Source organism: Bos javanicus, chromosome 17, assembly GCF_032452875.1.
Source record: "Bos javanicus breed banteng chromosome 17, ARS-OSU_banteng_1.0, whole genome shotgun sequence".
Classification (NCBI taxonomy): Eukaryota; Metazoa; Chordata; class Mammalia; order Artiodactyla; family Bovidae; genus Bos; species Bos javanicus.
In genome coordinates this window covers 56964297-56976652 of record NC_083884.1, presented here as the reverse complement: position 1 = coordinate 56976652, position 12356 = coordinate 56964297, and positions in this window count along the sequence as shown.

The following is a 12356-nucleotide window of genomic DNA, read 5'->3' as shown; positions in this document are numbered from 1 at the left end:
AACCATCACCACAACCAAGGTGACAGACATACCCATCACCTCCAAAAGCTTCCTTTTTCTTAAATTGAAAAGTATTTGACATATAATATTAGTTTCAAGAAAAACAAAGTCTGACACTGTTTCCACTGTTTCCCCATCTATTTCCCATGAAGTGGTGGGACTGGATGCCATGATCTTCGTTTTCTGAATGCAGCCATGAAATTAAAAGACGCTTACTCCTTGGAAGGAAAGTTATGACCAACCTAGATAGCATATTCAAAAGCAGAGACATTACTTTGCCAACAAAGGTCCGTCTAGTCAAGGCTATGGTTTTTCCTGTGGTCATGTATGGATGTGAGAGTTGGACTGTGAAGAAGACTGAGTGCCGAAGAATTGATGCTTTTGAACTGTGGTGTTGGAGAAGACTCTTGAGAGTCCCTTGGACTGCAAGGAGATCCAACCAGTCCATTCTGAAGGAGATAAGCCCTGGGGTTTCTTTGGAAGAAATGATGCTAAAGCTGAAACTCCAGTACTTTGGCCACCTCATGCGAAGAGTTGACTCATTGGAAAAGACTCTGATGCTGGTGGGATTGGGGGCAGGAGGAGAAGGGGACGACAGAGGATGAGATGGCTGGATGGCATCACTGACTCGATGGATGTGAGTCTGAGTGAACTCCGGGTGTTGGTGATGGACAGGGAGGCCTGGCGTGCTGCGATTCATGGGGTCGCAAAGAGTCGGACACGACTGAGCAACTGATCTGATCTGATTAGTTTCAAGTGTACAACATAATGATTCTATATATGTATATATTGTGAAATGATCACTGCAACAAGTCTATTAACAAATTTTTAAGTGCACAATATTTAAAAATTGTTGATTCTAGGTATATCTACAACATATCTCTAGAACATATTAATTAAGCATAACAAACTTCATACCAGTGAAACAACAACATTCCATTCCCCCCACTCTCTGCTTCACTGACCCCTGGTCCATTATACTAAGTGAAATTAAGCCAGACACAGAAAGCCTAATTCCACTTACATGAGAAACCTAAAAGAGTCAAACTCATAGAAGCAGAGACTAGAGCAGGGTAAATGCTTCTAATGGGCACTCTTGCTCCATGGCCTGTATTGGGTGAGTAGGGACTGCCCTGGGGTGGGCTGCAGTCTGACAGCTGCCTCTGTTCAATCCTGCTCCTTTCCTTATTCCTTCAAGAGTATTACTCTCCAGTAAATCTTTTGCATTTGTTTTATCTTAGCATCTGCTCCTTAGAGAACTTAACTGACACAGGGATGAAAAACAGAGGGATGTTCTCACTTATTCTTTACTTCTTTCTCTACAGTCTTTGTCAAGTCATAAACAGGCCATATCTAGGTCTCCCTCACCCTCACTAAAATTTGAGAAGGTTGGATTGAATGATCTTCAAGAACATTTTTAGATATTTTGTGGGATATAATCCCAAGACAGGGCTGCTTTTGGCTAATTTGTGAAATTTGCCCTGGACTCATTTTCCTAAATACCTTCTTAGCCCAAACCTGACTTCTCAGAATCCGGATACCCTATGGGGTCTCCCCAAGCTCCTTATCTTGAATTCCCTCCCCAGCACTTCAACACTGTCCTATGGGCAGGCATTTTTTTCTTTATTTGTCTTCTCCTCCTAGTCAAAGCCTACAGCTCCCTTATCCCATGTACACAAGTACTACGAAGTACAGAAAACAGAAGACACTGGCAAACTAAATAGTGCTGAATTGTTTGTGCCTCTTAGTAGAGAACTGAAGGAATCTCTCAGAGGTTGTCAGGCATGTTCCTCTGTCTCTAGACTCCCCCAGATGCAGTTGTCTCATCCTTGCTAATTCCTGGTAACCTCCTTCCCCCACTTTACCTGAATAGCTCCTGCAGCAGTTTTGTTATAGTGGTTTTACTATAGTGCTTTTACATCAGACAGAATTGGGTTTGAGTCTTTAGATCCACTGCATATGAGTTATTTAACCTTACTGAAACCCTCTGAGCCTCATCTTCTTCATCTGTTCAAGAGGGATAATGATACCCGCCTCATAGGGTTATTGTAACCATTAAATATAATAACAAGGCAATGTGTTTAGCTTAGAGTCTAATACATGTTGAGCATTTTTGGAAAAGTGGGTTATCATTATGTATAAGAATACATAGGAAAATATATTTATAATAAATGGATTATAAATATTACTTACAATGAATTATAAACTTTTATATGTGGTAGACATGTTAATGCACTCCCCAAATCTTTCTTCAAGGAAGGACCTGTTATCCAGCTGCTGAGGGTGTTGGTAGTTGTTTTTCACCTGCCAGCCCTTCAGCCCTGCAGCCTCAGCTGCAGAGAATTGCCTTGTCCAAAAACATACTTCTCAAGGCAACCCACAGCAAGTTAGTAATCTATGTGGAAGTACAACAATCTGACCATTTTAATCCAACTTGAGACACCTCTGAAAAACCATTCTTACTTAACAGAGTAAGGGACTGGCTATGGGATTAGCCATAGCTGGGGGATGTCCCACCCAATCCTTCTGTGGTTCCCTCCCTTCCTCAGTTTCCCCTGCTTGAACTGCCTATCCCTGTAGCCTATTATATCACATCGAATTGTTTCCAGTGCACTAGTTTTTCCTTACCAACCCTTGGTCCTGTCTGCCAGATTTTAGTTATGTTTTAGGAGACACAACTGTTGGAGAAAGAAGAAGAGTGTCTAGGTGTGTGTGTGTGTGTGTGTGTGTGTGTGTGTGTGTGGTGTGTGTGTTGGGAGTGTCAGTGTTTGGAACTCAGTAGTAGAGAAATTGAGTTGTTGTAAGGTCATGGAAAGGATGACTCATGGGGCCTCCACAAGAGATGTTGAAAGCAGCTAGCTATAAGGAGAATTAGGAGAGGACTGCAGGGTAGGTGAACTCAAGTCTTATTCCTCTTCTTCTGCTTCCTGGATCTGTGATTTTGGGTGACTCACTTTCATCTCTCTGACTAGTTTCTTCCCCAATAAAATTATTAGATTGTGATAGATTAACCAGTGGTCTCCCAATTTAGCTGATCATTGGGATCATGTGGAAAGCTGCTTAAAAACAGCTTTCTGGGCTCCAGTCCCCAGAGAAAGGTTTAGGGTATTGAGTGATGCCTGGGAATCTGAATTTTAACAAATTTATCCAGGAGCAAGAAACACTGGACTAGATTATTTCTAAGACCTTCTACCAAAACAAAGTATTAATAAATATCTTGTCCTTCTTGGAATAGTGGAAGCCGCTCTGCACAACCTCCTTACTACTCAACCTTACTGCACAACCACTTACTGTGGTTTTGGTGGAGGTACCAAGTGCAGGATTTCTTCCAAGACCCAAACATGTCCAATCAGAGGACCACACTCTTCTGTAGTCACCAAGAAGGGCCTATAAATGTCATGTGACCTAATCAAGCCAATCAGAACTCTTCCCTGAGACTTTCTACTTGGAGCTGGAGAAAATATAGCCTATTGTCTATGGTCATGGAACTCAAAGGCCCTTCCAGAGCTTCCAGGTGCCATATGTACTGCCAGATAGAGAAGGTCCACTTGCTGCAGGAGAGTGTGACATTGAGTAGAAAAAAAAAGCTGAAGTGAGATAGGCAGAGTCGGACAATCCCAGTGGCCTCCAGTTTCTCATGCCTCAGAACTACCCTAATTACCTCAGTTTATTCCTGGAGCTACCCCCTCTTCTATGAACCAATAAAAAGCTAATTTTGCTTAAGCCAGCTGAAGCTGGGTCTGTCACCTTCAACTAAAAGAATCCTGTGGTAAACTCAGGATTTAAACCAAGGTCTGTTTCCAAAGTTTATCCTTCTAACCACTATTCAATCTTGTTTTCTTCAGTGAAGGCCAAGAGAGCATGTTTTATCAATGCCCCTCTGCTCCCCACTCATCCACCTGCTCCAACAGTTTTTAAAACCTTAACCCCCTTGCTGGAGTCTCACTATGTTCTTCTCCTCTTTTCTGCTCTTATGGTACTTTTCATACAACTCAATTGCTAATGATCATTTATTGCCATGGACCATAATTTCTCATATCTATATTAAACCTCTGTAACTTTTTTGGTTCTATCTCCTCAATTAAATTATAAGCTCCTGGAAAGCAGAGGACATAAGTTATATTTTTAAACACAGATTCTTCACCTTTATGGTCACAGGGATGATCAAGAAGCAATTTCAGTTCTGTTAATTTGTAAGTGAAGGAACTGGGATTCAAATCTAAGAAGGGTGCCTCCGGAACCCACACTATTAGATACTGTGAGATGATTCAGGGACTCCAAGGAGAGAACACCCAGAGGAACCTGCCTGTTCATTTGGGATGAGCTGGAGGAAGTCAGTTCCCCCACAAAAGCAGCCACATCTGCCCAGCAGCAGACACGATTCTCAAAGGAGACAGAAGCCTCATTTATAATTCTGGCAGACATGTTATAGATGAAAGTCATTAATGTTGATTCCCTGGCCTCACTTCCTAAGAATACAGGCAGTGATGGAAGCTACCCTCCCAAGATCCAGAGCTCCACCCGATCCAGTGATGTGAGACTCACAGCTCTCCAGAACCATTGCCTGGGGGAAACCATTCTGCCTGACCCTCTGTCCCAGCTGCATGAGCCCTTGCCCTAGCTGCTGCACCTTATACTAAGAGGGTCAGAAACAAAGACCCACAGGAAACTAGAGACCTAGTCCCTGCCCTCAGAGAGTCTAGAATTTATTTGAGGACACAGCTCATGTCTGTACATGAAAACCAGTTTGGAATATTTATGAGGCTGCCTAGTATTCCATGTAAACAAACAGTGCGTGCTGAATACTGTTGGAGACAGGGTGTCCTGGAGCAGGAGGGGAGCTTGCAAATGGTCTAGTCCCAAATGGTGCCTTTTGAGCTGAATTAGCTTGTAGATGTGTGTAACTCAGAGTGTTTTGTTTAATTTTTATTTTCTGTCCATCAACTTTTACACTTGGGATGAATTTACATAAAGTACAGTTTCAGGCTTCAGAAGCAGGTGATCTGGAAGCCCTAGGCTTATATTCCTGCATGGCAACACCTGGATAGAGCAAGGAGAACATCCTCTCAAGAAAAGATGTATGCTCTTCAATTTGCCAGTGTCCTTGCCAGACCCTATTGCCTCCCCAGCCTGAGGCCTAGTGTCATTTGCTATGTATTGATCAATGTGTGTTCCTGTTTTTCTTATAGTAGAGCAAGCAATCTCTATCTACCAGCTTTTTGCACTTAGATAAACCACTTTGTGCATTAAGCTTCTGAACATGTGATCCTTGGTTTCTTCCAAACCTACTTTTCATGAAATTAAGGCTTATAGAGAGGAAGACGGAGAAGGCAATGGCACCCCACTCCAGTACTCTTGCCTAGAAAATCCCATGGACGGAGGAGCCTGGTGGGCTGCAGTCCATGGGGTTGCTGAGGGTTGGACATGACTGAGCGACTTCACTTTCACTTTTCACTTTCATGCATTGGAGAAGGAAATGGCAACCCACTCCAGTGTTCTTGCCTGGAGAATCCCAGGGACGGGGGAGCCTGGTGGGCTGCCGTCTATGGGGTCGCACAGAGTCCGACATGACTGAAGTGACTTAGCAGCAGAAGCAGCAGAGAGGAAGAGACTGAAACTTGGCATGGTAGAACAATCTCTGGGCTCAGTCTGAGTCAAGAGGACTGGAAGCTTGGGTCTGAAACCCATCACTAGCACCTGATGTCTATATGTTCCTGAGAAGTTTGCCTCAGGCCTCCAAGACTCAGTTGACACATCCATGAAATGGACACAAGCATAACCATCCTACTTATTGTAAGGATTAAAAGGGATACTCTCATAAGTACCTCATAAACTTTATTAAGTACAGGAAGCCATAATACCATGTCTAATTGTTCAGTGCCCTGAGTATTCCAGTCTTCATAATTTGTATTTAATTTGGGTCTCTGCCATTGACTTACTTAAATCTTTGCAATGCTGGAAAGAATCTTCAGCCTTTTAGGCTTTTGTTTGCCCTGTCTTCCTTCTTTTTAGCTTCTATAACAGAAAGGTTATTTTCTTGGCGCCACACCATCTGTGCCTTAATTAATTTATTGATGCCTCTCAAGTGCATGTTTTTACAGACACAACCTTTCAAAGTCCTCGAATCAGAGCAAAGAGCAAATAATTTCTTTTTATGGCCAAAAATAACAATAATGGGTTATATTTTCTGAGCTATTATTGTGGGCCAAGCACTGTGCAGGGAAGATCCTTTACATGCATTTAATATTCTCAGTGTCCCTGTGAGGTGAGTGTACTAGGTATCTATTGCTATATAACAAATTGCTCTGAAACTTAGCATCTTAAAACATAAATATGTACTACCTCACACACAGTTTCTTTTTTATTTATTATCTTTTGATCCTCATGCATAGTTTCTGTTGGTCAGGAATGTGAGAGTGATTTAGCCAAGTTGTTTTAGTTCAGTGTCACTTTCAGTTGCAGCCTCATCTGAAGATTTGACTGGAGTTGGAGGATCATTTTCCAAGGTGATTCACTCACAAGCTAGTGAGTTGATACCGGCCGCTGGCAGGAAGCCTCAGTTCATTGCCGCCTGTTTGAGCATCCTCCTGACATGATGGCTGGCTTCCTTTAGACTGACTGATCCAAGAGGAAGCAAACCTCCAAGGCAGAGGCTGCCATATCTTTTATGGCAGACTCAAGAGTCACACTCCATCATTTTAGCGGTATCTTATTGGTTGTGTATGTCAGCCCTATTCATTTTCAATAGGGACTACGTAAGAACTTGAATGTCAGGAACAAGAATCCACGTCTGACTACTGCAGTGAGAATTCCAATCATTCCCATATTAAAAACAGCAACTATGGCTTGGAACGATTGCATAAGTTTTCTTTTTTTCTTCTTTTTTAAAAAAATTATTTTAATTGGAGGCTAATTACTTTACAGTATTGTAGTGGTTTTGTCGTACATTGACATGAATCAGCCATGGGTGTACATGTGTTCCTCATCCTGAGCCCCCCTCCCACTTCCCTCCCCCTCCCATCCCTCTGGGTCATCCCAGTGCACCAGTCCTGAGCACCCTGTCTCATGCATCAAACCTGGAATGGGGATCTCTTTCACATTTGATAATATACATGTTTCAGTGCTATTCTCTCAAATCATCCCACCCTCACCTTCCCCCACTGAGTCCAAAAGACTGCTCTATATATCTGTGTCTCTTTTGCTGTCTTGCATGTAGGGTTATCGTTACCATTTTTCTAAATTCCATATATATGCATTAATACACTGTATTGGTGTTTTTCTTTCTGGCTTACTTCACTCTGTGTAATAGGCTCCAGTTTCATCCACCTCATTAGAACTGATTCAAATGTATTCTTTTTAATGGCTGAGTAAGGCTTTTACTGTGTGGATCACAATAACCTGTGGAAAATTCTGAAAGAGATGGGAATACCAGACCATCTGACCTGCCTCTTGAGAAACCTATATGCAGGTCAGGAAGCAACAGTTAGAACTGGACATGGAACAACAGACTGGTTCCAAATAGGAAAAGGAGTACGTTATGGCTGTATATTGTCACCCTGCTTATTTAACTTATATGCAGAGTACATCATGAGAAACTGGAAGAAGCACTGGGCTGGGCTGGAAGAAGCACAAGCTGGAATCAAGATTGCCAGGAGAAATATCAATAACCTCAAATACGCAGATGACACCACCCTTATGGCAGAAAGTGATGAGGAACTAAAAAGCCTCTTGATGAAAGTGAGAGAGCAGAGGGAAAAAGTTGGATTAAAGCTCAACATTCAGAAAACGAAGATCATGGCATCTGGTCCCATCACTTCATGGGAAATAGATGGGGAAACAGTGGAAACAGTGTCAGACTTTATTTTGGGGGGCTCCAAAATCACTGCAGATCATGATTGCAGCCATGAAATTAAAAGACGCTTACTCCTTGGAAGGAAAGTTATGACCAACCTAGATAGCATATTCAAAAGCAGAGATATTACTTTGCCAACAAAGGTCCATCTAGTCAAGGCTATGGTTTTTCCAGTGGTCATGTATGGATGTGAGAGTTGGACTGTGAAGAAAGCTGAGCGCTGAAGAATTGATGCTTTTGAACTCTTGAGAGTCCCTTGGACTGCAAGGAGATCCAACCAGTCCATCCTAAAGGAGATCAGTCCTGGGTGTTCTTTGGAAGGACTGATGCTGAAGCTGAAACTCCAGTACTTTGGCCACCTCATGCGAAGAGTTGGCTCATTGGAAAAGACCCTGATGCTGGGAGGGATTGGAGGCAGGAGGAGAAGGGAATGACAGAGGTTGAGATGGCTGGATGGCATCACCAACTTGATGGACGTGAGTTTGAGTGAATTCTGGGAGTTGGTGATGGACAGGGAGGCCTGGTGTGCTGTGATTCATGGGGTCACAAAGAGTCGGACACAACTGAGCGACTGAACTAAATACTCCATTGTGTATATGTACCACAACTTTCTTATCCATTCGTCTGCTGGTGGACGTCTAGGTTGTTTCCATGTCCTGGCTATTATAAACAGTTCTGTGATGAACATTGGGGTATACGTGTCTCTTTCAATTCTGGTTTCCTCAGTGTGTATTCCTAGCAGTTGGATTGCTGGGTCATATGGCAGTTCTATTTCCAGTTTTTTAAGGAATCTCCACACTGTTCTCCATAGTGGCTGTACTAGTTTGCATTCCCACCAACAGTGTAAGAGGGTTCCCTTTTCTCCACACCCTCTCCAGCATTTACCGGCATGAGATGGCACCTCATTGTGGTTTTGATTTGCATTTCTCTGATAATGAGTGATGTTGAGCATCTTTTCATATGTTTGTTAGCCATCTGCATGTCTTCTTTGGAGAAATGTCTGTTTAGTTCTTTGGCCCGTTTTTTGATTGGGTCGCTTATTTTTCTGGAATTGAGCTGCAGGAGCTGCTTGTATATTTTTGAGATTAATTCTTTGTCAGTTGCTTCATTTGCTATTATTTTCTCCCATTCTGAAGGCTATCTTTTCACCTTGCTTATAGTTTCCTTTGTTGTGCAAAAGCTTTTAAGTTTAATTAGGTCCCATTTGTTTATTTTTGCTTTTATTCCAGTACTCTGGGAGGTGGGTCATAGAGGATCCTGCTGGGATTTATGTCAGAGAGTGTTTTACCTGTTTTGCTCTAGGAGTTTTATACTTTCTGGTCTTACATTTAGATCTGTGTATGGTGTTAGAAAGGACTTCCATGGTGGCTCAGATGGCAAAGCATCTGTCTACAATGTGGGAGGCCTGGGCTCAATCCCTGGGTCAGGAAGATTCCCTAGAGAAGGAAATGGCAACCCACTCCAGTGCTTTTGCCTAGAAAATCCCATGGATGGAGGAGCCTGATGCAGGCTACTGTCCATGGGGTCGCAAAAAGTCGGATACAACTGAACGACTTCACATGATGTTAGAAGGTGTTCTAGTTTCATTCTTTTACAAGTGGTTGACCAGTTTTCCCAGCACCACTTGTTAAAGAGATTGTCTTTTCTCCTTTGTATATTCTTTCCTCCTTTGTCAAAGATAAGTTGTCCATGGGTGCATGGATTTATCTCTGGGCTTTCTATTTTGTTCCATTGATCTATATTTCTGTCTTTGTGCCAGTACCATACTGTCTTGATGACTGTAGCTTTGTAGTATAGCCTGAAGTCAGGCAGGTTGATTCCTCCAGTTCCATTCTTCTTTCTCAAGATTGCTTTGGCTATTCGAGGTTTTTTGTATTTCCATACAAATTGTGAAATTATTTGTTCTAGTTCTGTGAAAAATACCATTGGTAGCTTGATAGGAATTGCATTGAATCTATAGATTGCTTTGGGTAGTATACTCATTTTCACTATATTGATCCTTCCAATCCATGAATATGGTATATTTCTTCATTTCTTTGTGTCCTCTTTGAGTTCTTTCATCAGTGTTTTATAGTTTTCTTTTTTTAAATTTAAATTTATTTATTTTAATTAGAGGCTAATTACTTTACAATATTGTATTGGTTTTGCCATACATCAACATGAATCCACCACGGGTGTACATGTGTTCCCAATCCTTAACCCCCCCACCCACCTCCCTCCCCATACCATCCCTCTGGGTCATCCCAGTGCACCAGCCCCAAGCTTCCTGTATCCTGCATCAAACCTGGACTGACGATTCATTTCTTATATGATATTATACATGTTTCAATGCCATTCTCCAAAATCATGCCCCTCCTCTCCCACAGAGTCCAAAATACTGCTCTATACATCTGTGTCTCTTCTACATATAGGTCTTTTGTTTCTTTAGGTAGATATATTCCTAAGTATTTTATTCTTTTCATTGCAATGGTGAATGGAATTGTTTGCTTAATTTCTCTTTCTGTTTTCTCATTGTTAGTGTATAGGAATGCAAGGGATTTCTGTGTGCTAATTTTATATCCTGCAACTTTACTATATTCATTGATTAGCTCTAGTAATTTTCTGGTGGAGTCTTTAGGGCTTTCTATGTAGAGAATCATGTCATCTGCAAACAGTGAGTTTTACTTCTTCTTTTCCAATCTGGATTCCTTTTATTTCTTTTTCTTCTCTGATTGCTGTGGCCAAAACTTCCAAAACTATGTTGAATAGTAGTGGTGAGAGTGGGCACCCTTGTCTTGTTCCTGACTTTAGGGGAAATGCTTTCTGTTTTTCACCATTGAGGATAATGTTTGCTGTGGGTTTGTCATATATAGCTTTTATTATATTGAGGTATGTTCCTTCTATTTCTGCTTTCTGGAGGTTTTTATCATAAATGGATGTTTAATTTTGTCAAAGGCTTTCTCTGCATCTATTGAGATAATCATATGGTTTTTATTTTTCAATTTGTTAATGTGGTGTATTACATTGATTGATTTGCAGATATTGAAGAATCCTTGCATCCCTGGGACAAAGCCCACTTGGTCATGATGTATGATCTTTTTAATATGTTGTTGGATTTTGTTTGCTAGAATTTTGTTAAGGATTTTTGCATCTATATTCATCAGTGATATTGGCCTGTAGTTTTCTTTTTTTGTGACGTCTTTGTCTGGTTTTGATATTAGGGTGACGGTGGCCTCATAGAATGAGTTTGGAAGTTTACCTTCCTGTTCAACTTTCTGGAAGAGTTTGAGTAGGATAGGTGTTAGCTCTTCTCTAAATTTTTGGTAGAATTCAGCTGTGAAGCTGTCTGGTCCTGGACTTTTGTTTGCTGGGAGATTTCTGATTACAGTTTCGATTTCCGTGCTTGTGTTGGGTCTGTTAAGATTATCTATTTCTTCCTGGTTCAGTTTCGAAAAGTTATACTTTTCTAAGAATTTGTCCATTTCTTCCAAGTTGTCCATTTTATTGGCATATAGTTGCTGCTAGTAGTCTCTTATGATCCTTTGTATTTCTGTATTGTCTGTTGTGATTTCTCCATTTTCCTTTCTAATTTTTGTTTATTTTATTCTTCTCCCTTTGTTTCTTGATGAGTCTGGCTAATGGTTTGTCAATTGCATAAGTTTTCTAAGATCACATTAATAGTATTGGCAGAGCTGTGATTCAAAGTGAGATTTGTCTGTTTGTAAATATGCAGATACACACTCTGAACCACTCAGCCATACCACAACCCAAATAGTTTTAAAACTACAAAGCACTCTGTAAATATATTCTATCAGTTGATAGAATATTCCAGGAATGGGTATAATTTTACTGATGACAAAGAGATCATTCACCCATTCATTCATTCATTTATTTAACAAATATCCATGGAATGCTTCTTTAGTGCTGAAATCTTAGATAGATGACTCAGCCAAAATCACACAGTTAATCAATGGTAGAGCAGGACACAAACCCAAGTCTATATGACTCCTAGTACAGTTATCTCTCTACCACCTTGAGATTTTTTTGAATTTATTTTGTATGTCTTCAGAACCTCTCAGTGAGGCCCAGAGTAATGAAGTGATTTCTCACAGTCTAAGAGAACAGACTAGAGAAACACCATATTTCTCTCTCTAAATGGCTCTGAGCCCTGGAGCAGACAAGCATTCCAACCTACAAGAAAAATTCAGCTGGAATCATGATTTGTATCTCACAGAATCTGTAATTATGGGCATCTGGTCTTAGCCCCCATAATGTTCCAGACACTAATCAAAAATATTGTTGTATGTGGCCAAGAAGCACATGAAAAGACACTCAACATTACTAATCGTTACATAAGTCAAAACCACAAGAAGATATCACCTCACATCCACTAGGATCAGTTCAGTTCAGTCGCTCAGTCGTGTCCGACTCTTTGTGACCCCGTGAATCGCAGCATGCCAGGCCTCCCTGTCCATCACCAACTCCCAGAGTTCACTCAAACTCATGTCCATCGAGTCAATGATGC